The sequence below is a fragment of the Pleurodeles waltl genome, chromosome 3_1, assembly GCF_031143425.1.
Source record: "Pleurodeles waltl isolate 20211129_DDA chromosome 3_1, aPleWal1.hap1.20221129, whole genome shotgun sequence".
Classification (NCBI taxonomy): domain Eukaryota; kingdom Metazoa; phylum Chordata; class Amphibia; order Caudata; family Salamandridae; genus Pleurodeles; species Pleurodeles waltl.
Window position 1 is genome coordinate 1,802,133,945 of NC_090440.1, and position 23,662 is coordinate 1,802,157,606.

The 23,662-nt window shown below is 46.3% G+C and overlaps 1 long non-coding RNA gene across 2 annotated transcripts in view; it reads left to right on the top strand.

Annotated features, from left to right (window-relative positions):
- LOC138283428 (uncharacterized) overlaps nt 1–23,662 on the top strand; it is a 524,738-nt gene that overhangs the window by 773 nt on the left and 500,303 nt on the right. For both annotated transcript variants that reach the window (XR_011201255.1, XR_011201254.1), the window contains exon 2: nt 15,980–16,070. This is a non-coding gene — a long non-coding RNA (uncharacterized lncRNA). The remainder of the gene's footprint in view (nt 1–15,979; nt 16,071–23,662) is intronic.

Genomic DNA, 23,662 nt, shown 5'->3' on the forward strand with positions numbered 1-23,662 from the left:
TATACTAAGTGTGATTATCACTAAGTCACGGGGGTTTCTCTTTTGTGTTCATTGAATTTATGGTTAAACATTACTTTATTTTTGTATGTACTATGTATTTTTTTTTTGTTCGATTTTGATATCTTCTGCATCCTTGAGGAAGTCACGGGGAGCATTTTCTCCTATGACGAAACACGAGTTGGCTGTTCTTGCTGGTTTTCTGTTCCATTAAAGGATGAATTTTACACCTTAAGGACTCAATTGGAATTTCTGCCAACCTGCATATCTATTCATATTTGATCATTGATTTGTTAATGTAGCACTTATGGACTACTGATTTTATATATTAATTCACGTGTGCCTTGACCTCTGTTGAGCACATCTCATACAATTGTTTGACCTATCATAAGTCTGTCACTTTCCCCCAGTGTATGGACCCTGACTTGTCACTTTGCCTTTCCATTTAACAGATGTGGGTCCCACTGTGTGACCTCTGCTATATTACCTCATGGACTAGAGCTGTGTTACATCGGTATGTTGACAATTAAATTGACATTGCTATATTCCATAGTCATTGCAAATATAGATTTGTGAAAGCACAGACTAACTCCAGAATGTTTTGTGATTCAAGGGTGTTTATTTCTGTGCAAATAAGTGGAGGGAGTTGTGAAATGGGCAGGGGTGATCGTGGAGGAATGTCCATGGCAGAGTCCAGTCTATTTGTTTCACAGGTACATTGTCCAAAGGGGCATAGGAAGTGGAGCTAGGGCAGTTTAAGGATGGACAGGGTGACAAAGTGGGACAGAAGGATGACATTTGGGGGGGTCTCATTTCCTGGCGGGGTCTTGGCATTGTTCTCTGTCTTGTTCCTGGATCTCAGGGACCGTTTGCGGGGTGGTTCTCCATCTGCAGGGGGTGGGGTGCTGGTGTCGTGGTCCTGTGGTGGTGCCTCCTGTCCACTAGTGCCGGTGGAGGTGGTGGGCTGTTCATCATCCAGGCTCGTGTCAGGGGCCCCTTGTTGTGCCACAGTGTCCCTCCTGGTGTTCACAAGGTCCTTCAGCACCCCTACAATGGTGACCAGGGTGGTGTTGATGGACTTGAGTTCCTCCCTGATCCCCAGATAGTGTTCCTCCTGCAGCCGCTGGGTCTCCTGAAAGTTGTACAGTACCGTTACCGTTGCCATCGTCTCCTGGGAATGATGTTAGCTCCCATGATGTTGGAGAGTGCCTCGTGGAGAGTGGGTTCCCTGGGCCTGTCCTCACCCTGTCGCACAGCTGTCCTCCCAGTTCCCCTGTTTTCCTGTGTCTCTGTCCCCTGAACCGTGTGCCCACTGCCACTGCCCTCAGGTCCCTGATTTTCCTGGGGTGGTGGGTTTGCCTGGGTTCCCTGCAGTGGTGGACACAGTGCTGCTTGACGTGTCCTGGGGACAGAGGGATGGGCCCGCTGGGTGGGTGCTGTGCTGGTGTTTCCTGAGAGGTGAGGCTCTGTGGTGGCATGTGCCTGTGTCAGGGGAACCGACTGTCCCGAGGTCCCAGATGGGCCCGGTTGGTCATCTTGATCCAGTTGGACAGAGCTGCTGTCATCACTGTGGGACTCTTATGTGAGGGGAGTGGACCTTTCTGGAACCTCCTGTCCGGTGACGTTGGGTAGGGATCCTGCAGGGGTGCACAGGCATGATTATTGCATCTGTGTGTGCCATTGTGTGCAATGGGTGAGTGAACCTGTACTCCAGTGCTTGCATTCTTGTCTAGGACCTTGTGTGATAATTGGTTTGGGGTCTGTGTGGGTATCTGTTGTGGACATGCTTTGGTGATGGGTGTCCATGCTTTGGTGTTGCATGCAGGGATTGGTGTTGGGATGGGTGGGTTGTGATAGTGGGACATTTGTGAGGTGTTGGAGTGATGGGGGTGAGGGTGGGGGTATGTGATAGTATGCAGGTAGGGTGGGGGATGTAATAGTTAAGAGTTTACTTACCAGAGTCCATTCCTCCTGCTCCTCCTGCGAGGCTCTCAGGATGCAGTATAGCCAAAACTTGCTCCTCCCATGTTGTTAGTTGTGGGGGAGGAGGTGGGGGTCCGCCGCCAGTCCTCTGTACTGCAATCTGGTGTCTGGAGACCACGGAACGCACCTTCCCCCGTTGGTCGTTCCACCTCTTCCTGATGTCATCCTGTGTTCTTGGATGCTGTCTCACTGCGTTGACCCTGTCGACGATTCTGCGCCATAGCTCCATCTTCTTAGCAATGGAGGTGTGCTGCACCTGTGATCCAAATAGATGTGGCTCTACCTGGACGATTTCCTCCACCATGACCCCGAGTTCCTCCTCAGAGAACCTGGGGTGTCGTTGAGGTGCCATGATGTGGTGTGGGTGATTTGTGAGGTGGTGTGTGTTGTGATGTGTGAGGGGATGTGTTTGTGTGTGTTGTCTGAGGTGCGTGGATGGTGTGTGAGTGATGGTGTTGTGTGCCTGTGGATGCTAGTGTTGTTTCTGGTGGTGTCTCTCTCTGGCCTTCTTTCTCAATTTTGGTAATAAGGGTTTGTGGGTGTGTGTTTTATATTGGATTGGGTGTGTGGGAGTGGTGTGTGTATGTGTATCAGGTGTGTGTATTTCGAATTGTCCAATGTGGTTGTGTTTTGTAAATGTGTGTGTATTTTGAGCGCAGCGGTGTGTACCGCCAATGGAATACCGTGGTTGAAAGACCGCCGTGTGGATTCGTGTGTCGTGATCGTGTGGGCGTATTCCTGTTGGTGTGACAGTGGAGGTTTTGTTATTGCCAGTTTATCACTGACCTTTGCTGTGGCGGACTTGTGTGGGTGTCTGGATTTTGGTTGATTCCGAGCTGTGGGTCGTAATAGCTGTAGCGGAATTCCTCCACCGCAGCGGTGTGTTGGCGGTCTTATGCACGGCGGTACACAGAATTTAATGCCAATGTTGTAATGAGGGCCATAGTCTTTATGTACCATAGGAATCAATGAAAAGTCGCCCTTAAAAAAATACATACAAAATCACAGTTTCTTTACCAAGTTCTTGTTTTGCAGGTTGGACAAGGTCATTGGTGGGCACATTGTGCCAGCTGGAGAAATTCAGGCGGCTCCCGGTTTCGGTGGGAGTAATGGGGAAATGTCTCTGGAGCTGGTGCAGGGCCACTGCAGGGGGAACACTTGGAATAGGTCTGTGCAGGTACGTTTAGAGGTGGTTCTTTGGGGTCCCTTTGAAGTGTCAAGGTCAAAAGGGGTGAGGGATCCTTAGGGCATAGCAGGCTCTTTGTTGCAGGGCAGCAAATCGGTGAGCCTAGAGCTGTGCGCAAAGATGCACTTTTGATCTGAGTAAGTCACTTTAAGGGCCACTTAAAGGACAACTGGGGCACTCTGGCAGGAGGTTTGGGGTGTTCCTAAAGTCTCTCGTATGATGCTTCCTCCTGGTCCTTTTTCTGACCCGGGTGGGCTGGTTTTCATGGTGTCTGATGTCAGCTGACCAGTACAAAGGGTAATGGTATGGTTTGGCCACTAAAGGGTGCAGTACCACCAAACTCTGCACACTTACACGGTTTGTCTTAGTGGTCATTAGTATGGCATTGGGTCTGGCTGGATGCTGAGAGTTAGCAGCCGGTTAGTATAGTGAACCTCACTGGGTTGCTAGTTGCTTCATTGCAGCAGAATGCTACCTCCACTCTGGAGGGAGTTCTTGGGTGATTGGTGAAGCATGGAGGATCTTTGGGTTTCTTGAAGTCAGTCTGGTTACCCAGCAGCTCCTCAGTGGTGATTGTCAGGTCCTGGGTGCAGGGGGCAGGGTTTAGTGCCTTTTCTTTGTGCAACAGGTCCACAGTTCTCATGGTGTGGATCTTCTTGGTGCTGGTCTTCTTTGTGCCCTTTGCATCTGAATATGCAGTCTAGGGGTGCCCACTAAATATTTCATTTAGTGGGTTTTTTAGGGGGAACGTGGTAGAGCCAATGGGTTATTTACCTTTAAGTGGCTACACCCACTACAGTGACCACTTTCTGTGGGAAGGGTCACTTCCCTATACCTGATTTGCTATTTTTCTTCCATCTAAGATGAAGGAAAATGAAATGGAGAGTCCACCCCGCAGGTGACTCCTTAGGGGTGGTGCATGCCAGGTGAGGCCACTCCTCCTACCCTTTGTGTGGTTTCCTGCCATTGCTCCTGCCAAAGTGGGGGTTTGCAAAGGGGCTGACCATCTGCTGCTAGCAGCAGTCCTGGGAGTCAAGTTCCAAAGGCGATAAATCCTTTGAAGCTCGCCACCAAGGCAGTGCACATTCCTGAGGGAGGAGGTGTTAGCACCTCCACCCAGGAAGGGCATTGTTCTAAAAACAAGAGGGACAGGTTTCACCCCCAAGGTTTGTAGATTGGGTGTCTGGAGATGGCAGGCTGGATAGAACCTGTCAGCAACTATGTGAAGGATACTTGACCCCTGGGTACATTTAGGGATAAATCCAATACTGGTATCAGGCTGGATTTATCATTCTGATTTGTTTGATACCAAACAACCCAGGGTTCAGAGTGGCCATCATGGAGCTGGGAAACTTGTGTTGACCATGGTCCAGCACAAGTAATGAAATGGCTGCTTTGTTCACTCACTATGTCCCAGGTTTGGCAAGGACACAGTGGGGGCATATTGCTCATGCAGTTATGTCCTCACATATAATATGGTGCACCCTGCTTTGAGCTGTAAGGCCTGCCAGAGGGATGCCTTACCCATAGTATATACAGTGTGGTGGACAGGGCACACAGGCAGTGTGCCATGTCGAGTTTGTGCTTTAGGTTTGCAACAGGACACTCAGCCAGCAATGGCAGTGCTGGGTGCATCTGGATGCATGGCCTCAGGGGCGGCACAATCAGTGCTGCTGCCCTCAGGGGCCTACCCATAATACTCCATGCCCTAGGTACCTAAGTACCCTTTGACTAGGGACTAATAGTGGTAGCCAAGGGTGTAGCCAATTGTGACAATGCATTACAAACGAGTGATGAGTTGTGGCTCAGGACCTGTCCTACCTAGGCCATACACCAGTACAGAAGTCTTCACATGTATTTCCAGATTAGCTGCATGCATATGTCAAGACAACACAATTGTGTGACATGTGTCTGAGAATGTACATTGGACGTTCTATGAACTCTGCCTACATTTCACCCACACATTCATGTGGTGGTGCATTCTCCCATTTTATAGAACATTCCTGGTTACAGGGCATATGTGTTGAGAGTGTATCAGCACCTATTGCTGCTCCACTTCTCTTGTGACCCTTTGCGCACTCCACAGCCAACATGTGTGTGCTATACTTGAGAGACAGCACACCATGTGGCAATGTTGGGGGCCAATAGCACTCACGTTACGTAACGCCATTGATATACGGTGCAGGGTTCGGGTCAAACGTTTGGCCCTAACCCTGTCCAGTGATGGTCCATTGACACTAATAGTGCTCCCCCTTGCCACACCTGCCCAGGGCTGGCATTACAGCTACCCGCCTGAAATGTGACACAGTTTAGCTCCTTAGTTTCAAGTACACCATTTTGAAACAGCCCCTACCATAATTTGCCCCCACTTGCATACATCTTGCCTGACATAAGCATGATGTGGTGCAAAGGGTTGGAATTGACACAATGCATACATTATGCCACTTAATAATTCTGGTGCATGGATCTAGGCTTTTGAGAGCCACATGAGCATGAGAAATGTGACGCTGATGTGCGGCATGGAGGCATTAGAACCTTTTAAATCACAACCTATGATCCAACATTCTTTGTAACTGTTGTGGTTTTTCCTGCTCTCTGAGGAATGAGCAACTTTCCAATGGTATATGAAGCAAAGAATGAGTATGCCATGGACAATCTGGTGCAAAGTGATTTAATGGTGATATTTACGGGGTGATTTTTGTTGTACTGTGTCTAGCTGTAGAGGTTCAGTGCAATTTGTTGTCTCTTGAAAACTCCTGCAGCAGTGTTTTGGTGTTCCCCTTCCACCTGTGCTGCACCACTGTCATCCTCCTCCTCTTTGAGGACATCTACCAGTTCGTCCCAGGGGAACATTAGTCATATGACATATGTTCTACAAGAATGCACATACAAGGATAATCTTGCATTTCAGGGATTGTGCATATAACAGGCTTCCTCTGTCAGTGCCAGGCACCTGAACCTTGACTTAAGGAGCCCAAATGTCCTCTCTACCACATTTGATATCCTTCTGTGGCCTTCATTGTATGCATACTCTCTTTCTGTTTCCGGCTTGCCAAAATGGGTCACCACTTATGGCTAGATGCAGTAACCTTGGCTAGCTGCAAAGGAATGTAAGAATGTATTTCTGTCACACATATTTGTGGTTTTGTATGTGCCATGGCAGATGTCAGTTTTAGGTGTAGTGGTGACTCAGACTTGCACCTGATATTGTGTGTGTTCCTGTTTTGTTGAATGGTTGCATTGGTGTGTGGTGGTGGACATTACTATCATGAGTTGTGGCTCAGGACCTGGTGATTGTCAAATTAAATCTGGACTGCCAATTCGAACATGCAAAATATGTGTTGTGTTGTCCACATTTGAGGCTGTGTCCTAATGTTAGTGAAACCTGTCACCTACTTGCACCAGAATAGCGTCATTTGTATTGAACCTATTCTAGCCCAAGGCCAATCTCAGGCCACCATGTTTCTATATGGCACTACGTATGCTGGGTGACAATTAGTGAACCTTTGTCGCAGATTATGCCTGTGCCAGCCATCATAGTTACAAGAAGGAGATTCACACAATATGAGGACTAGCAGAATTGGTGTAGATGATTTTCTAAAGTTCCTATGCATGATTTATCACAGATACTTTTAACACCTGCACAATTCAGGCTTTAGGAGGGGCACACCATAGTTTTGAATGTGCTAATATACTCTGCATGAAATGGTCAGGAAAGTTGTCAGTACTCCTACAGAGTGCAACTATTGCATCCATTATCGTGACACTATTGCACTTACTCTGCGCCATGGTGTGCAGTTTATCGTATACAGGGCCCACATGGTGGCAGTAGGGTATGACAAAGTGGCGCAATTACAGTGGCACTGGTGTCGATGCTGCGCCACTTTCTTGACATGTGGTACACAGTCCATTCACTTTAGACCTGCAGAAGAGTGATGTTCTGAGACTTTGTACCTATTTTCTGTTCTTTGTGCCATGACACATATGTTGTGCCCTGTGTGTAGCATGTGATTTCTTTTCTTTTTCCCTTGGAAAAGCTCCCTTACACAAACGTTTGTTGTTGGAAGTTGCTGGCTGGCATACATATCTGCATGTGGATCATGAGCACAGTGTGGCACAGTTTTATAGCAAGTGTAATGATGTATACATGCGTTTTCAGACACCTGTGTGACAGGAGTGGGAATGATGTGTTTTTCTGCTATACCCTGCATCACATGACCAGTCCTGCTAAGTCCCATGTCTCCTCATTTACATGCATCTCTGGCCTCTCCGAGTACATTGTCAGTAGTCCAACTGCCACAGTCCCTGTTGGTACCCTGGCATCATGTTAGGAAGTTGTGGAATTACCGGGTATGATGGTAGGTGTGCTGTTAGGTGTCAATCCCTACACATGATCTTTCATGGCTGTTGATGTTGTATTCCTATGTGTATGGCAAGATGCACCAGACAGGTTGAGGTGTACACAATGAGTATGTCTGGCATGTTTAGGTGATATGTAGTTGGTGATGGCAACACTTGGATGGCATTTGATATTGATGCCACTGGAGGCTTCTCCACTATGACAAATGTGGGGCTGTGCTTATGTGTGACTTTCTTCACAGTGGCATGGCCAATGCTGTTCACATAGCTGAGTTATTCCTTGTTAGGTGGTATGTGTGTTGGATCTGTGTTTAGTTTTTCAACCAGTGGACACCTGTAGAAGTTTGGGCCCAGCTTCCTTTTCCAAAGGGGGCATAGCTCCACCTGTCCTTCATGTGGTGTGCCAGTCAGGTTGAGTCTGTATTATGTACATATGGGTGTGTGTGTGTGATGTGCAATGAATGGAATGTAGTGTGGCATGTGGCAAATGTGTTGTCTGTACATCTGTGTTCCCTTGTCCATGTGTGTTTAGTCTAGTGTATGTATTGTTTGTCCTACAAGTTTGGTGTGTTGTCTGTGTAATGATTGGTGTGGTGGCTTACCTACGAGTAGCCCATTGCCATATTGCCCATTGTGGAACTGCTCATTGATGGTGGAGTGCCAGAATATGTAGGCATTATGGCCATTGCTAGGATATTCGGCTAGGAAGTTTGTGAAGAACCTACAGTGGTCCACAATGGTGTGCACATTTATAGAATGGGTGTGTTCCTGTAGAGGTGTTCCTTTGCAGCAGGTGGCACAAGTTGGACATGCGTACAGTCCAATGCACCCAACACATGCGGGAACCCAACAATTTGGTAGAAACCTTGCTTGATCTCCTGCTGCAGTTGCTGGGTGTTGGCGAAGTAGATGAAGTGGGGTGTGAGGTGGATGCTTTCCACAGACAGAGGAATTGTGTATTAATGTGTTGAAATAGCTAAATAAACTACATGTGCTTTTTTGATCAGACTTACCTGGTACATTGGGCTTAATACAGTAAAGTTGCTCCCACTAATCATCTGCATATTTTGCCAGAATATTTTGCAGTCTGTGGCAGAATCTGGCAATTTAGGGACATTTACTTACATTAATTATGTTTCTCTCTGGAGGGGAATGTGTAAATAACTATTCAATTCACGGATGCGTTAGGTATGAAAATCAATTCCAACTCTCACATTTGCTCTTTCCGGAAAATTTATATATAAGTTTTAAATGTTGGAAGTAAAAAAGGAAGTTATTTTAGAAGCCACTTAAAACATGTCATATTTTTTTTTTCTACAGCGCTAACCATAATTTCTAAGATGAAATGAACCCCCTAATTTTGTTATTTTCTAAATTAAGGGGCAGATTTAAGAGCCCCTAGCATGTCCTTGAGCCACATTAGCGTCATTATTTTTTACGTTAATGTGTCTCAAAGAGGCCAAAATTGCAGCACCAAATTTACAAAGTGCTGTAATGCATGCAGTGCACCACTTTGTTACCCTTTGCACTACACTATGCCTGTGCCAAACATGATGTATGCAAAAGGAGCATTCCCCCGTTAGTGGGGCTGACAAAGTGGCACAAAGAAATCGAAGAGATTTCTTTTCATCATTTTTTTCACCATTTGTAATGCCTGCTCAGGGCAGGCGTTAAAAGGAGGCACACCGTTGTTTACAATGGGCCTCAATGGGCTTTGTAGGATTAGTGTTAACATTTTTTATACTAATCCTACAAAGAGCAGAACTATCATACAAACTGATTATGCTAGTTCCCTAACTACCACCATGGTGTGCCATATATTAAATACGGCACACACATGGTGGTGTAAGGGGTACTAAGAGGTGCTAAAAAAAGTGGCACAGCACTAGGTGCAGTACCACTTTTAAAAATTCTGCCCTTAAATGTTTTACGTTTTTTCAGTTTGATTCAATCAAGATGACTTCAGGGGTGCCACACCACTGTCATAATTCATACGAATGGCTGTTAGCGCTCTAGTTGGTCTTTAGTACACTCTAGTAGGTTGCGGTATAACACAAGAAAATCAATTGACTGGATGCTACTGTTGGAAGTAGATGTAGCAGTGAGAATGCCAGACTTCATTATCTGATAGTGGAGAACAATAGTGTGAAATTACAGAAAATGTGCTTTCATGTTCTGGAGCACCTTCAATAACTTCTTTGGGAAAATCATGAGGAAAAAGTTTTTTTTCCAAACATAACTCATAAAATCCCAGCAAAAGGCTTTTCCACAGAGTAAAATCACCTTAACAACAAATAATTTATATTGTAACTAAGATGTGTTACCACCCTTTAAATGCTCTCCTTTTTGTGCCCCTCAAAACCTACCATTCATTACAGAGCATTTAAATGGGGTACTATCATGTATGTTGGTCCCAAGATGGCTGCCATCACTTTCTGGCTGAAGTACTTACAGCCATTCAGATTTCACCACGAGATCTGTGCTTAGGCTCCGACCAGATATACAAATTTATTTTCCCTTATATATGTCACAAACTACTGAATGGATTTACACTAAATAACAAGAAGTGTACTTTCTGGACCAAGAGCTACCTTCTTGCCAAATGTGGTGTAATTCCGTTCAGCAATTCAGGCTGCAGTAACATTAGAAATTAACATGGGAAATGCTTTTTTTTACCCCCTTTTTTCTCAGTCCCTCCTAAATAAATCACCTTGAAACTTTTCATGTACAACAAGACTGAATAAGACACTTTGGGGGTCATTACACCCTGGCGGACTTCGACCGTCAGGGCTGTTTTGGTGGAAGCATCGCCAACAGGCTGGCAGTGCTTCCATGGGGATTATGACTGCGGTGGACGTGACGCGGTCGCACCGCCGGGACCAGCGGTTTTCTGCCACCTTTGTCTCGGCGGAAGTAATCCTCCAGGGCAGCGCTGCTTGCAGCGCTGCCCAGGGGATTACGAGTCCCCCTCCCGCCAGCCTTTTCATGGCAGTTTGAACCGCCATGAAAAGGCTGGCGGAAAGGGGAGTCGCGGGGCCCCCTGCCACGGCCTCGTGCAGCTTTTAACTGTCTGCACAGCAGACAGTGAAAAGCGCGATGGGTGCGACTGCACCCGTCGCACAGCCGCAACACCGCCGGCTCCATTTGGAGCCGGCTCCTGAGTTGCGCCGAGATCCCCGCTGGGACGGTGGACGGAAACCAGGTTTCCGCCCGCCGGCCGAGTGGGGATCTCATAATGGCCGCAGCAGGAGTGCGGCTGCATTGGCGGCCGCCTGGCGGTCCAACCTTGGCGGGACACTTCAGCCGCCCGCCAAGGTTGTAATGAGGGCCTTTATTGTGGAAAAGGTCAAGTAGATTTGTCAAACTGTGCCAAAGATATAGCCAAGACAAAAAAAAATTCTCCTATGGAAAAGTGTCCTAATTATAACTACCTACTGCTGACCACCAGTAGGTGAAATGTATACATTATTATATATATATATATATATATATATATGTATATCACATGTATATATTATATATAAAAATATATCACATACCAAAAGATGATGCCACACACCTAGGTGTTACAGATTTCTAATTTATTTAAAAAATAATCACAATTTGCATCCCACCAAATGCCACTGACAAGTTTTGACTATTACTGTCTTAATCAAAGTGGATAAGTTCTTTATCAATCTATATTTTTTTTTCCCTTCTGCAATCCATCCAGGGGCATTATGGGAATTGTGGTTTACTATCTTAATCAAAGTAGATAAGTTCTTTATCAATCTATATTTTTATTTCCCTCTGCTATCCATCCAGGGGCATTATGGGAATTGTGGTTCACTGTTTTAATCAAAGTTGATAAGTTCTTTATCAATCTATATTTTTATTTCCCTCTTGCAATCCATCCAGGGGCATTATGGGAATTGTGGTTCACTGTTTTAACCACTCATCTGGCAGTTGCCAATTGTGTGTGTAGCAATCCTGCAAATGATCACATTTCTGGGCCCATTAATCTCAATCCAGGGCTGCATCAATCCAAATCTACTTGTCATAGGGAAATACTCACCATTTCTCGCCGGTGAGACTACCCCTGATGTTAGAAGTTACAGAGTTCCACCTTTGTTTTAAATTTATCAGTGGTGGCAGTCCCCGATACAGTAAGGAGCTGAAGGAACGGAGAGATGTTTTAAAGTCAGAGGGAGCTACAACTCTATGCAAGTGTTCTCTACACTGGGAGACTGTTGAAAACCTGAATATGCGCATACTCCTAAATGCCCCTTTGTGGACCTTCGCACAGCTAATTACGCCACAAAGTACAGTACTCATGACATCTAAGATAATATAATTTAAAACGTCACTGTAACAGCTGCAGTAAATATATTGGTCAGATATCTGTGCGTAGTGGGGGCACAAGTTATACTTACCTTAGGGCACGAGTTATAGTTACTTGAGATAACTATAACTCGGGAATTTCTTTGGTTTGGTATGTTTAAAAGCCTAACTAAAGCGTCCCTGTAACATTTGTTTTTTTTAAGTGATATATTCTTACAGAAGTCCTTTTTGGGTCCTTGAAGTGTCCACAAATGTTATTCAAGGTTCCAGAAGCTCTATGTTGCTCCTTAAATGTTGGGACTACATTTCTCAGAATGTACCTAGTCAGAATCCTCAAATGGCCACTGGATGCTGTTCAGATGGGCTCTTCTTGCACGGCTTGCTGCAAGGGATTCTGGTGAGTTTCTTTGTACTTGTAGCTTACAGGGACTCCACTCTGGAGTTGCAGAAGCAAGGCAAAGTTCAGCAGGGAAGCCCTTCTTCTCAGTTTCTTCTTCCAGCAGAGATCTGAATTGCTGGCCAGCTCTGCCATATTTATTCTTGCTCCTGGTTTGGCAGGCGGGGGAAGCCCCTGTCCAATGGGGTTTAGGGTGACCATTTTCTGTGATGTGTGGCAAAAATCAATCCCAGAAAGCAACATTCTTTAACAATCCATCATGGAAAAAACCTCTGGTGTGGCTATATTTCCCTAACACACCGTTCTAGCCCCTCTACCAATCTTATTGTTGGGGACCTCATCTGGCTGGGGAACAGGAAATGGTCCAGTTTCTGTCCCAGGTGACTTTCCCTCCTTTGAAAACCTGTTTGGCCACTCTCCCCCATCCTGCTCTAGCATCTACCCCAGCAGCTCTCCTCCTTTGTTTCAGCCCAGACCACTTCACACTCAGGGCAAGACAAGGCTGATTTCGGTAACCTTCAGAAAGAGTTCTAAGACTCTTTCTCTGTACTACTGACGATTCAATCGTGGCAAGTTGTTAGACTTATTATAACATTTAATTTGATACCAAACTTGATAGATTCATCTCCTTGCTATTGCAAATGAGACTATTATTTTTAAAGAAAGCCTCCCACTGTTTAGCCTATGGAGCAAATGGGGAAAAATTAATTAGTTTTTTTTCCCCCTCACCAGGGCTTTTGAAACATCTTCTATAAAGTCCCTGATTTACACTGCACACAACCCTTGGGGCACTTATGGCAGACCGGGGTGACATATGAAAAGATGAGGTAGTTTTTTTCAAAGTCAAATTTTGGGTTACCTATAATTTAAAGGCAGTCAGCAAGGCAGGCCAAATTTTATAATGACACCAGAGACCAAAGCAGGGCACCCAGGGGTGCTCTCACTGCCCTGAGGTCCCTAAACCCACAAGCCTTACCACATACTAGCCACATATAAGTAGGTTTTCAGAGCCAATTATAATTATGGCTAATTTGCTTATGTAATTTTATACAGATCACTGGCCCTGGTTAGCAGTACCCAGGACACAGTCAGAGTCAGTAACCACCGGCATCAGTCAAACTTTTTGGGAGTGATCAGGGCAAAAAATATGACTTTCTCACAGGCAGGGAGTGTCTAGCAGTTGATTAAAGAGGCTGGAGGTGGAATCAGGACTACGCCTTTTTGGTATTTGTTGTGCTGACAATTAATAAAGCTGGCCGTGGGCTTCTAAGGGGTGCTCTGGGCACTGGCACTCAAACATCTAAAAAGTAAGTAGTGTTATCAGCCAACTCTCAGCAACCTTTGCAGCTTGATGCATTTAGTAAGTAGCAGTTGCCACTGTATACATAGGTTAAGGAAAGATTTGGGGCCTGATTTAGGTCTTGGCAAAGAGAATACTCTGTCAAAATTGTGATGGATATACCGTCTGCCGTATTACGATCGTCATAGGAGATAATGGGATCGTAATCCGATGGACTGGATGTCATGTTTGTTAGTTCACAAAATGGCTTGACTCTCAAAATAAACCTGCAGATCATCACTCTATGGAGGTTCAGAAATCCCTTCAAAATTAGAGAGTTAGAGCATATCTCAACTAGGTTGTTCCAGTGAAGTCACTGGCTTGCAGTGTTTTGCCGTGAGATCAGCAAAGATGGCTCAAACTGCCTGAAAGTGTTAATGTTTTAATGGGAAAAATGTACTGTGTCGAATTTGGGTTCAGATGCAGAGCAGATGATAACAATTAATACACTCAGTGGGTGAACAATTGGATTTAATTGTGAAATGTAATGAACTTACCTGCGTGGAGAGTCATATCATTATCTGCCATGCTGCGCTTTCCGTTCCATGATTACAGCAAAGCTCTTAGTAAATCGAGTGGGATAGGAAAACTCAGTAGATGTGTAATTATGTCTCAATTAAGCACGGTTTGCGCAGTATGATGTGCAAATATTGAAAATGAAAAGCCAGAAATTGTGACCCCTAAAATGCTACATTTTCCAATGTTCTGAAAATTATTTGGTTTGCATATTTTTTGCCTTTATTCTGCTCAGCTGAGTGAATCATGTATTTCACAAAGACATTCATGGTCAAAAATAGATTGTAGTCATGACGTCAAATTTTAAATGCAACAAAATATAAATGGCTTAGAGGTACAGTTTTGCAATTGCATTAACGTTTTGAAGGTAATGTTCACAGTGAAAATATCATTAAGCACAAGTTTCAGTGAAAAAAGTGAAAACTTTCAAGTTGGGTCTTTTTGCTACTTTTTCTTTTTTTCAGTGATTTTCCCTGGGTGAATGATGGAATTAATATGAGAATATTCCTGGTGTGAAATTTGAAAATGACACATAATAACATATATCCCACTAGCACTGGATAAGCATCTAAATAATGGAAAGGGAAGGAGCCTTATGTCGTGCTAAACAGCGGTGTCTAATCTTTTGAGAAATGGGGATCCCAAATTAATGACTAATGGCCACGAAGGACCCCCATGTAAACAATTTCTATGTACAAAACTACAGAAACAATGTACATTTATGAAATACATCCATTAGTAAATGTTGTGTTTAATGCACAGACAAAAGCTATCCAAAATCAATTTTTTTTCAAACTCTTGATTTATTTTTAAAAGACAAAACAGTGTGATAGACTCTAGCATTCAGATTTGTCTTTTTTGATCCTAATGTATGCACTCCTTTTGTCTGTGCCTTCTTTGAGGTCATCATTCGTTCAAACTACTGTTCTCAATTACTTGAACTGTTCCTACGAATCAAGCTAAGGGTTCCGACTTCAGTTTTAGCTCCCAATATCAAATTCCTTAAATTTAGAGAACGTTTTAAAATGTTCACCTCTACATTTATCTATCTATGTACATATACTGTATTAATCTGCTTATATGATTTAATTTTTTTAACAGTCATGGACACCCTGATAAGTATTGTCGTGGACCCCTAAGAATCCACGGCCCGCATGTTAAGAATCACTTTGCTAAAATATGAAGAGGAGTCAGGATTATGAGCATATTTTCTTTTAATGTGGAGCCCTCTAGAAACTTGCATGTGTGTGATTTTTAATATTATATCCCCCAACATCATGCTATTTTTATTTATCGTATGATACAACAATTCTTTATCTTCAGACATTTTCTTCTGAATATCTGCTAGTCAGAACTTTGACACCCCTGGGCCTGGGTCTTGCTTTATAAAACTTTATAAGTAAAGAGATCTGTTGTAGTCTTGAGAGATGCATTAAGGGAGAGGCACCTAGCACTATCCTAAAATAAACAACGAGTAGTAGAATATGTATTTAAGCAACGCAAATTCAGAAAAAGAAAATAATTCTAGCTCAGGAAACACGGGGGCATATTTACAAACAACTGGTGCTACGCTGCGCTGAAATTGGCAGTACCAACCTGTGTCAGTTCTGAAACACAGGGATGTGCCGTCTTTACCTGCCTAGGGCCAACGTAGCCTCAATTGCACCAAGGTGCAAGGATGGCTGTGTTGTAGGGGAGATTGTTTTTGTGCAGAAAGGGACACCTTCCTGCATAAAAACAATCTTCAAAGATGATTTGTTCTTTCTTTGTGTGCTGCAGAATGTGTACTTGTATTAGTTCTCTACTTGATCTTCATCTCATCTTTCCTGGTTCATTAAAAAAGTGTTAGTCTTGAAACTTTTTTTTTTTTTTTAATCTTCAGCAATACAAGCAGGTAAATCAGCAATAAAGGAGAGAAGACAGTAAATAAGAAAACGAGAAAAAGTAAGAAAGAGAAAAACAAGAAGAAAGAGGTAAGATAGTGACAGCTTGGGAGAAATCTCCGGCGAGGGGGGTGGAGGAGATTGGGGAGGTATACCCATTGTGACATGATACTTGACGAGTTAAATAATTCAATCTCTGACATAAACAATTGACAGGTGGAGACAGGCAGCAACGGACGGCTCATCAGTGTTGTCACAACAGTTGGTAGCACTCTCTGTGTTATTCTATGTTTTATTGGTCCAGGTGGCAGATGCCACAGCAGGCACATGGTGTTTCCGAACCCGCCATGTGTGCATATGATGGTGTAAATGCAGGTAACAATTATGCTGAACACGGATTGCGTACCTCTGAGTGCTCCAGATAGTTGTGTGAAAACCCTGATGTAGGAAGTGTTTGTACAGGTCCAGCTTCCCCATATGCATGCCTTAATGTAATCTCAACTAAGCTATGCTACCGACGTGTAAGACATACATGTCTGGTGGTACCTCTAGTGGTTTCTGGGGGGGCGGGTGTCGTCTTTGTTCTCAAGTGAGATGATGAGATTATCCCATGTGTCTAATCCCTTGATCTTCATCCCTATGTCTCGGAGTGAGTGTAGCACCTGTGCCTCCGCCTTTGCCCATTTCAACAGGTCGTCCAGCCAGTAGTGTGTTTCCGGCGTGTTCTGAGCTTTCCATTGCATTGCCAGAAGGCGTTTAAACAACACGAATACCAATCTGATGCACCTGTATATATGTTTCCACCCCTCGGAACTCGAGCGGATACCTAGTAGACAGGATTTGGGCGTGGGGGACAATGGGTGTTCCACTAGTTCAGCAGTTAAAGAATTTATAGTGTGCCAAGACCGTAAGACCGGCGGGCAGTCCCACGTCATGTGGCAAAAGGTGGCGTCCGAGTCGCCGCATCATGGGCATTCGTGACTAGCCTAGGGGAACATGCGCCGGAGCTGGTGTGGGGATAAGTAGGTTTGGTGCAAATAATTAAATTGTGTAGAGCGGAATCTTCGGTTACGCGACACCTCTTGTCTGACTAAGTGCATTGCACCATGCCTTTTGTGATAGCGGCGTAGGAAGAACCCGGTCCCATCTAGCCTTCGCTCTTGCTTGAGCCACGTCTGGGCTCCCAAGTAGAATACCATACAGTTGGGATATGCTGCAATGAGTTCCTGGGCCGGCAAACAAGTCGTGTAAGAAAGGGGTAGTTAGAGGTTTGCTGTTCCCGCTTTGCCATGTTCTGCGTGTGAGCTGTTGTAGTGCGCAATATGTTATGAACCATTCCGGCCCCACGTCATGTGCTAACATGAGCTCAGTGTAGGACATGATGCGAATCCCTTTGAATATGTCCCCAATTGTTTGCATGCCCATTTCAGGTCATGATGTTAGCTTGTGGTGTTCAGTCAGTTTCCACACCCCGGAAATGGCCAGCAGTGGGATCCTGGGCGAATAAGGTGGATCCTGGTGCCCATCAAGTATATAGCGGGGCCAGCACTTGCGTGCCACTTCCAACAGAATGTAATGTTGACGTGGGAGGCTGTTGTGGTCTAATAGCCATTGCATCACGTTGGTATGGCCCAAGGTGACATGTACCAACTTTGTCTCTGTGTTCGGGGGGTCCTGCATCCAGCGCAGTGTCCAATATAATCACGCAGCTCCGTAATACAGCTCATAGTTCGGTGTGCCTAGGCCCCCCTGTGCGAGGGGTAGGTGTGTGTCGGGGGAGTGCTCCACTGCTCCACACCAAGTCAATCATCAGACTGTTCAGTGATGTAAAAAAGATAATGGGGATTACTGTTGGTAGTGCGGAGAAATGGTATAGCAGTCTTGGAAGTATTATCATTTTCGCAATCGCCACCCCCCATTGGGGATAGCGGAAGCGAGCGCCAAAATGACAGAGAGCCCTTAACCGATCTGACTGTGCAACCCAAATTGCTTTCTCTAAGTTCAACTGCATTGTGATATATTTGAATACCTAGATATTTAAATGTGGTATAACACCACAGTAGCTTATGTTTCGTGAGAGTTGAACGGAGGCCCTCGGGAACAGGTGTCAGTGTGAACAGGCAGGACTTTGACCAGTTCTTTTGTAAGCCAGAAAGGTCCCCAAATAGATCCAATAGTTGCAGTAGGTCCGGAAGCGATGCAGTGCAATTGTGCAGATATATCAGTGCGTCTTCAGCATAGAGGGAAATTATCTGGTGTTTATCACCATCAGGTATGCCCCACTATTGCACCCTTCGTCTAAGCTGTGCTGTCAGAGGTTCATTCTCTAATGTAAATAACAGCGGCGATAATGGGCAACTCTGTCTCTTACCCCTCCCAATAGGGAAACTTTCTGATATAATCCCACCTGTCTTAACCCTTGCAGTAGGACCAGATTACAGGGTGCGAATCCACCTCAGAAATACCTTCCTGAACCCCATGCTCTTCATTGCATCCATTAGGAAAGGCCAGCCTAGGGTATCGAAAGCCTTATATATATTGAGGGATACTGCTACCCGATTGTGCTCTAGCTCTGGGACATCCGACATGAGCAGTAACAGACATCTAATATTTATGAAGGTATTCCGACCGGGTATGAATCCCGACTGGTCGTCGTGTACCAGAGACGACATAAGCAGGAGCAGTCGGTTCACGAGGACCTTACCCATTAGCTTGCAATCCAGATTTAACAGTGAGAGGGGACGATAGGACCGTACATCCAAAGGATCACGACCTGGCTTGGGGAGGACCACTATTAATGCCTCACGCTGGGAATCCGGGAGCTGCCCTTTCTTTTGTGCTTCATGCAACATTTCAATGTGCGGTTTGATTATATGCGCTGAGAATGTGTGGTAGTATTCTACCGGTAGATCATTACTGCTTGGTGCTTTATTACGGGCTAATTGTCGTAAAGTAAACTGAATCTCATCAGCATCTATGGATTTCTCTAATTCTATCTGCTGTGTTGGAGAGAGGTGAGCTAGGGGGTGTGAATGAAAAAAGTCTGCCATCTGTGCCGCTGATGGGGAGGGCCTCGAAGCATACAGTGTGCTGTAGTATTGCTTGAATGTATCATTTATATTTGCTTGTGTGTTAACCACTGCTCCGGAATCTAGTCTTATGGCCCCTATGGGAGTGCGCTGTTGCTCACCGCGTACCAACCATGCCAGGAGCGGTCGCCTTCCTAATGTGTCCTGGCAATGTAATGTCGGTAATTGTATTTCCTGAGGCACAATTCAACCTCATTTCTGCATGTGCGTGGTTCGCCTAGGGCCTCCGGAACTGCAGCGCCCAGCACCACCTCATGCTCCACTTCCCGCAGCTCTGTTTCTATCTGACGCAGTTCACGGGCCAACATATGCTGCACCCCACCCACCGTAGATAAACAGAGGCCCCTCACCACCACTTTATGGGCATCCCATTTTACTGTGCGCGACGCAGCCATCTCCCCATTAACTTTGAAATCATTGGAGATGCTCCCCACCAATTCTGGCAGAATGGAGGATCTAGTAGCAGATCCAGCTGCAACCGCCAAATGGGAATGCGAGCGCGCGCCCTGCCCCATTGAATGGAGCCCATCAGTGGACAACGATCTGATATCATCTTAGCCAAATATGATGCCCCGGTGATGTTGTTTGTAAGCCCAGAAGAGCTGACCAACAAGTCTACGCGGGTGTGTAGGCGGTGAACCGGGGAATAAAAGGAGTTTTCTCTGTCTAGAGGGTGAAGGAGGCGCCACACATCGCAGAGTCTCTTCTCCAACATCCACATCCTCAACACCGGGGAAGTTTTCCTACTGGAAGCACCATCCATTGGTGGGTGGGATCTGTCCATATCTATGCCTGGTACATAGCTTAGGTCACCGCTCCATATGCTGTTGGACGTAGGGTCTTGGAGGAGTTGGGGCATGACCCACAGAAGAAAGTCCCCTTGTTTCGAATTAGGAGCATATAGCCCTACTATAACTAGTGGCTTGCCGTCCAATGACCCCTCCAATTGGACGTATCGGTCATCTACATCAGTCTTGTGATGCTCTACTGTGTAGGGAACCTCTGGGGCGACCCACACCAACACCCCCTTGGCAAATGCTGACATCAATGCTCCATATGCTAGACCCCACCATTTGCTTTTGAGGCTGTGTAAGTCCTCTGCTGTGAGGTGTGTTTCCTGCAGTATCGCTATGTGGATTTTGTGCCTTTTGAGGTATGAATACACCCTGCAGCTTCTGGTGGTAGTGGCCATGCCTCTCACATTTCATGTTAATGTGTTGTAAGTGTCAGTGCCCATGTGAATACGAGGTTGTGTGGTAATGTAGGTATTGAAAGTGCTTGATATTGGGGTGGGGACAGTGTAGAGAACACCATTACCAGCCAGTCACCCCCCTCTGTATAGTCACCCTCTCCCTCCCCATGCTGTTCCATAGATACAAAGAAAAATATACTAGAAGAGCAACTATGAGCAAAATAGGAACTTACTGGGCATTGCCCAACTCGTAACATGTTGGCACAACGGGTGACACAGGTAACAACTGTCCTAACATTGTCCGTTTAGTAACCACTATGGGTATGAGGAGGCGTGGGTGAGAAAAGCAAGAGTTCCATGGGCCACAGCCGATCCGGGTAATCTTCACGCCCATTCTGCCCCAGCTACCCTACCGTTAATTCCATCGATGACGTTGGAACCTGCCACAGCGGGGATGTCCAAGCAGGTCGGTGGGTGATGAAAGCGGTGTAGGAGTGCTAGATCCTGTTGTGCTCGCCCCCTACTGCAAAGCCAATCACCATCACGTCTGTGTGGTCTGCTGTGCTACATATCAGATCCTGGGGAACGGAGCAGTGCTCCCAAAGCCAGTGGCGTTAAGCGAGGTTTAAATATTGTCTGTTGTGCGCGGAGTTAGTTCTGGGCCCGAATAAGGAGGGGGAGGTGGCGGCACTGGATCGGCCCTGCGATGAGTTCGAGTCCATGTTCTTGTCCACGCGATGGATGGCGTATTGCGCAGATGTGAACAGATTAGCGTCTTTTTAGGCCTGTGCTTGACTCTTGGCCACCTGTGTTCTGAAGGGACTTGTCCCGATTCCGGGTTTCTTTCGACAACGAAATTGAGGTGTGATTGATTCGTCCTGTTTGGAGTCATCGCTGTTTGGTTTGACCAGCCCCTTGGCATGTAACCAAAGCCAGGTGTCCTCTGGGGATGGGAAAATGTGGGTTATCTCTCCGTTTATCACCCGAAGACGTGCTGGGAATAGTAAAGAATAGGTGAGACTGCTGTTGCGTATGAGTTGTTTAACGTTCGTGAAGGACGCACGCTTACGTTGCAGCTCCATGGTGTAGCCAGGATAAGCCATAATAACATTATTGTCCAACTGCCTAGGGTCCTGTGGACTGAAACTCTGGAAGATCTGGTCTCTATCACGGAAGTTGAGGAGTTGAGCAATCAGGGGTCAAGGTGGAGCCCCTCGGTGCGGTGGCCTGCTCGGGATCCGGTGGGCATGTTCAACCGTGAACGAAGGCGATGCATTATTTGACAATAGCGTGTCCTTTAACCATTGTTCTAAGAATGCCTCAGCATTTGGCATCTCCACCCGCTCCGAGAACCCCACGAATCTGATATTGTTCCTCTGCGACTGGCCTTCCGCATCCTCCACTCTGCGTTGCAAAAGAGTAAGCTCCGTTTCCATCGACTGTAACTGGTCCCATAGTTCTTTGATTCCAGACTGAACTGTGACAAGTGTGGTTTCGTTGTCAGAAACTTTGTCCACTAGTTTGCGGTGATCTGCTCTAAGTAGGTTCACTTACAGTGCCACTGAGTCTTAGTGGTTAATTTAGTGTCCATCACGGCTTGTAAGAGCTTGTTGAATTGTGCCGAGTGAGCCCACAGTGTTTCGTTCATCTGATGAAGGGCAGCAGTGTGGTCTCCTGACGCGTTCATGGGGAGGCGGCACCTCTCCCTCCACTGTCGGTGGCGGCCTATGCGGCTTTGGTTTGACCATGATTGTATGTGGTTCTATCCCACAGCAAGTAGTCAAAATGAACGCACACAGCCCAGACTGTCGGCCATACACCCTGTCACATTGTGGTGCATATACTGCTGTGGCAGCCAAAACAGCCACGGGATTGTGCACTGCTGGTAGGTACCAGAAGTCCAACTGAGCCCTCTGCACAATCTCCTTGGCTCAATCAATGTGCCATCTGGTGTGAGATCAATTCGCTGGCCAAACCGACCCACACAGACCCTCAGTACCTCCAACAGCCGCGGGAGAATTTGTTGCCGATATTCACTGAGTTGAGGGCTACAATTATCTCTCAGTCATCTTTCACAGTGCATTGAGCTCCCCATATGGTAGAGGGGTCAGCACGCACGGAGTGGTCCTCATCGCCATTCTGCTGTTGTGTTGGGCCTGTACCAGGGCTGCGTGGGTGACCCGCGCAGCGAGCACCCCCGCTGCGGGCATGCAGCATGTGTGTGCTCCGCTGACCACCCCAGCCATGCACAGCTGTGTCTCATTGTGGTACGTTTGCCGCCGTGGGAGCTGTGTCCTGCACTGCTGGTAAGTGCCAGGAGTCCCAAGAGGCCCACCTCACACTACTCCTGGCTCAGTCAATGTGCTTCCAGTCGAAGAAAGTACTTGCTGGACTGGGCGCCCTACCCCAGCCCCCCAATGCTTCTCTCAGCCGTGGCCGTCTTTGCTACTAGTGTCTGTCATGCGGTGGGCAGCCACTGTCTCTCAGGCAGCAATCCGCTAATACAAGGTGAGCGCCCCAACAGTAGAGGGCACAGCAAGTCTGCAGGGGTCCTCACAGCAATTCTATTGACCTCGTTCTTGAACAGGCCTCCAGGCCTTTTGTGGGCCACTCACTTGGAAATCACTGGCACCACTCGCCCCTCAATGCGCCAGGCTGCAAGGCGGTCCGCCAATGCGCCTCCCTGTCCCCACTATGTGGCCTGTAGGCACGTCAGGCCCATGCGAAGAAGTACGGGGGCACCGCAGTGTCCTCACGTGGAGCGCTCCTCCAGCCGGCTGCACCATGGTGTCACAGCTGACGCCATGATCCTCCCGGCCTCGATGTTCCACCGCGTCAGTTCTCGCGGGTGGCAGTCCGCGCTCAGACTGAACATTCCCCAGCACCAGGGGACCACCCTGAGCAAAGCAGCAGGCACCAGGGCAGTCTGGGCAGGGAGAACAGGAGGATTGTTTTCCAGGCGCCATCTTCAGTCTTGAAACAATTTAAGACTTTACTCAGTTTCAGGCACTGACCTCAATCAAGTTCAATATTTCCTTTGTCTTGAGAATCTCCTTTACAAAACATTTGAAAAAAGTATTTTTGCTCCTCAGATTACTGCACACCAGTATTCAGGGTGTGAGGTGTGAGGGTTAGTGTACCAGGTCCTCAAGGGTTGAAGATTCCAGGTAGAATCCAATGTGAAAAAGGTGACTTCTTATATGGCAAATGAGAACTTTAGAGAGACTAGTGAAGGAACTTCACTCCATTGACAATGAATCCAAGCAATGGTGATGGTCTGAAGTTTGGTGTTTTTATCACCCACCAAATCAAGGTGGCTGTGATAACATGCATTGGCCGAAATCTTGTGTAATAACACAGAATTTTGTTCCCAGAATATTCTGGAACTTTTACCCATCTGA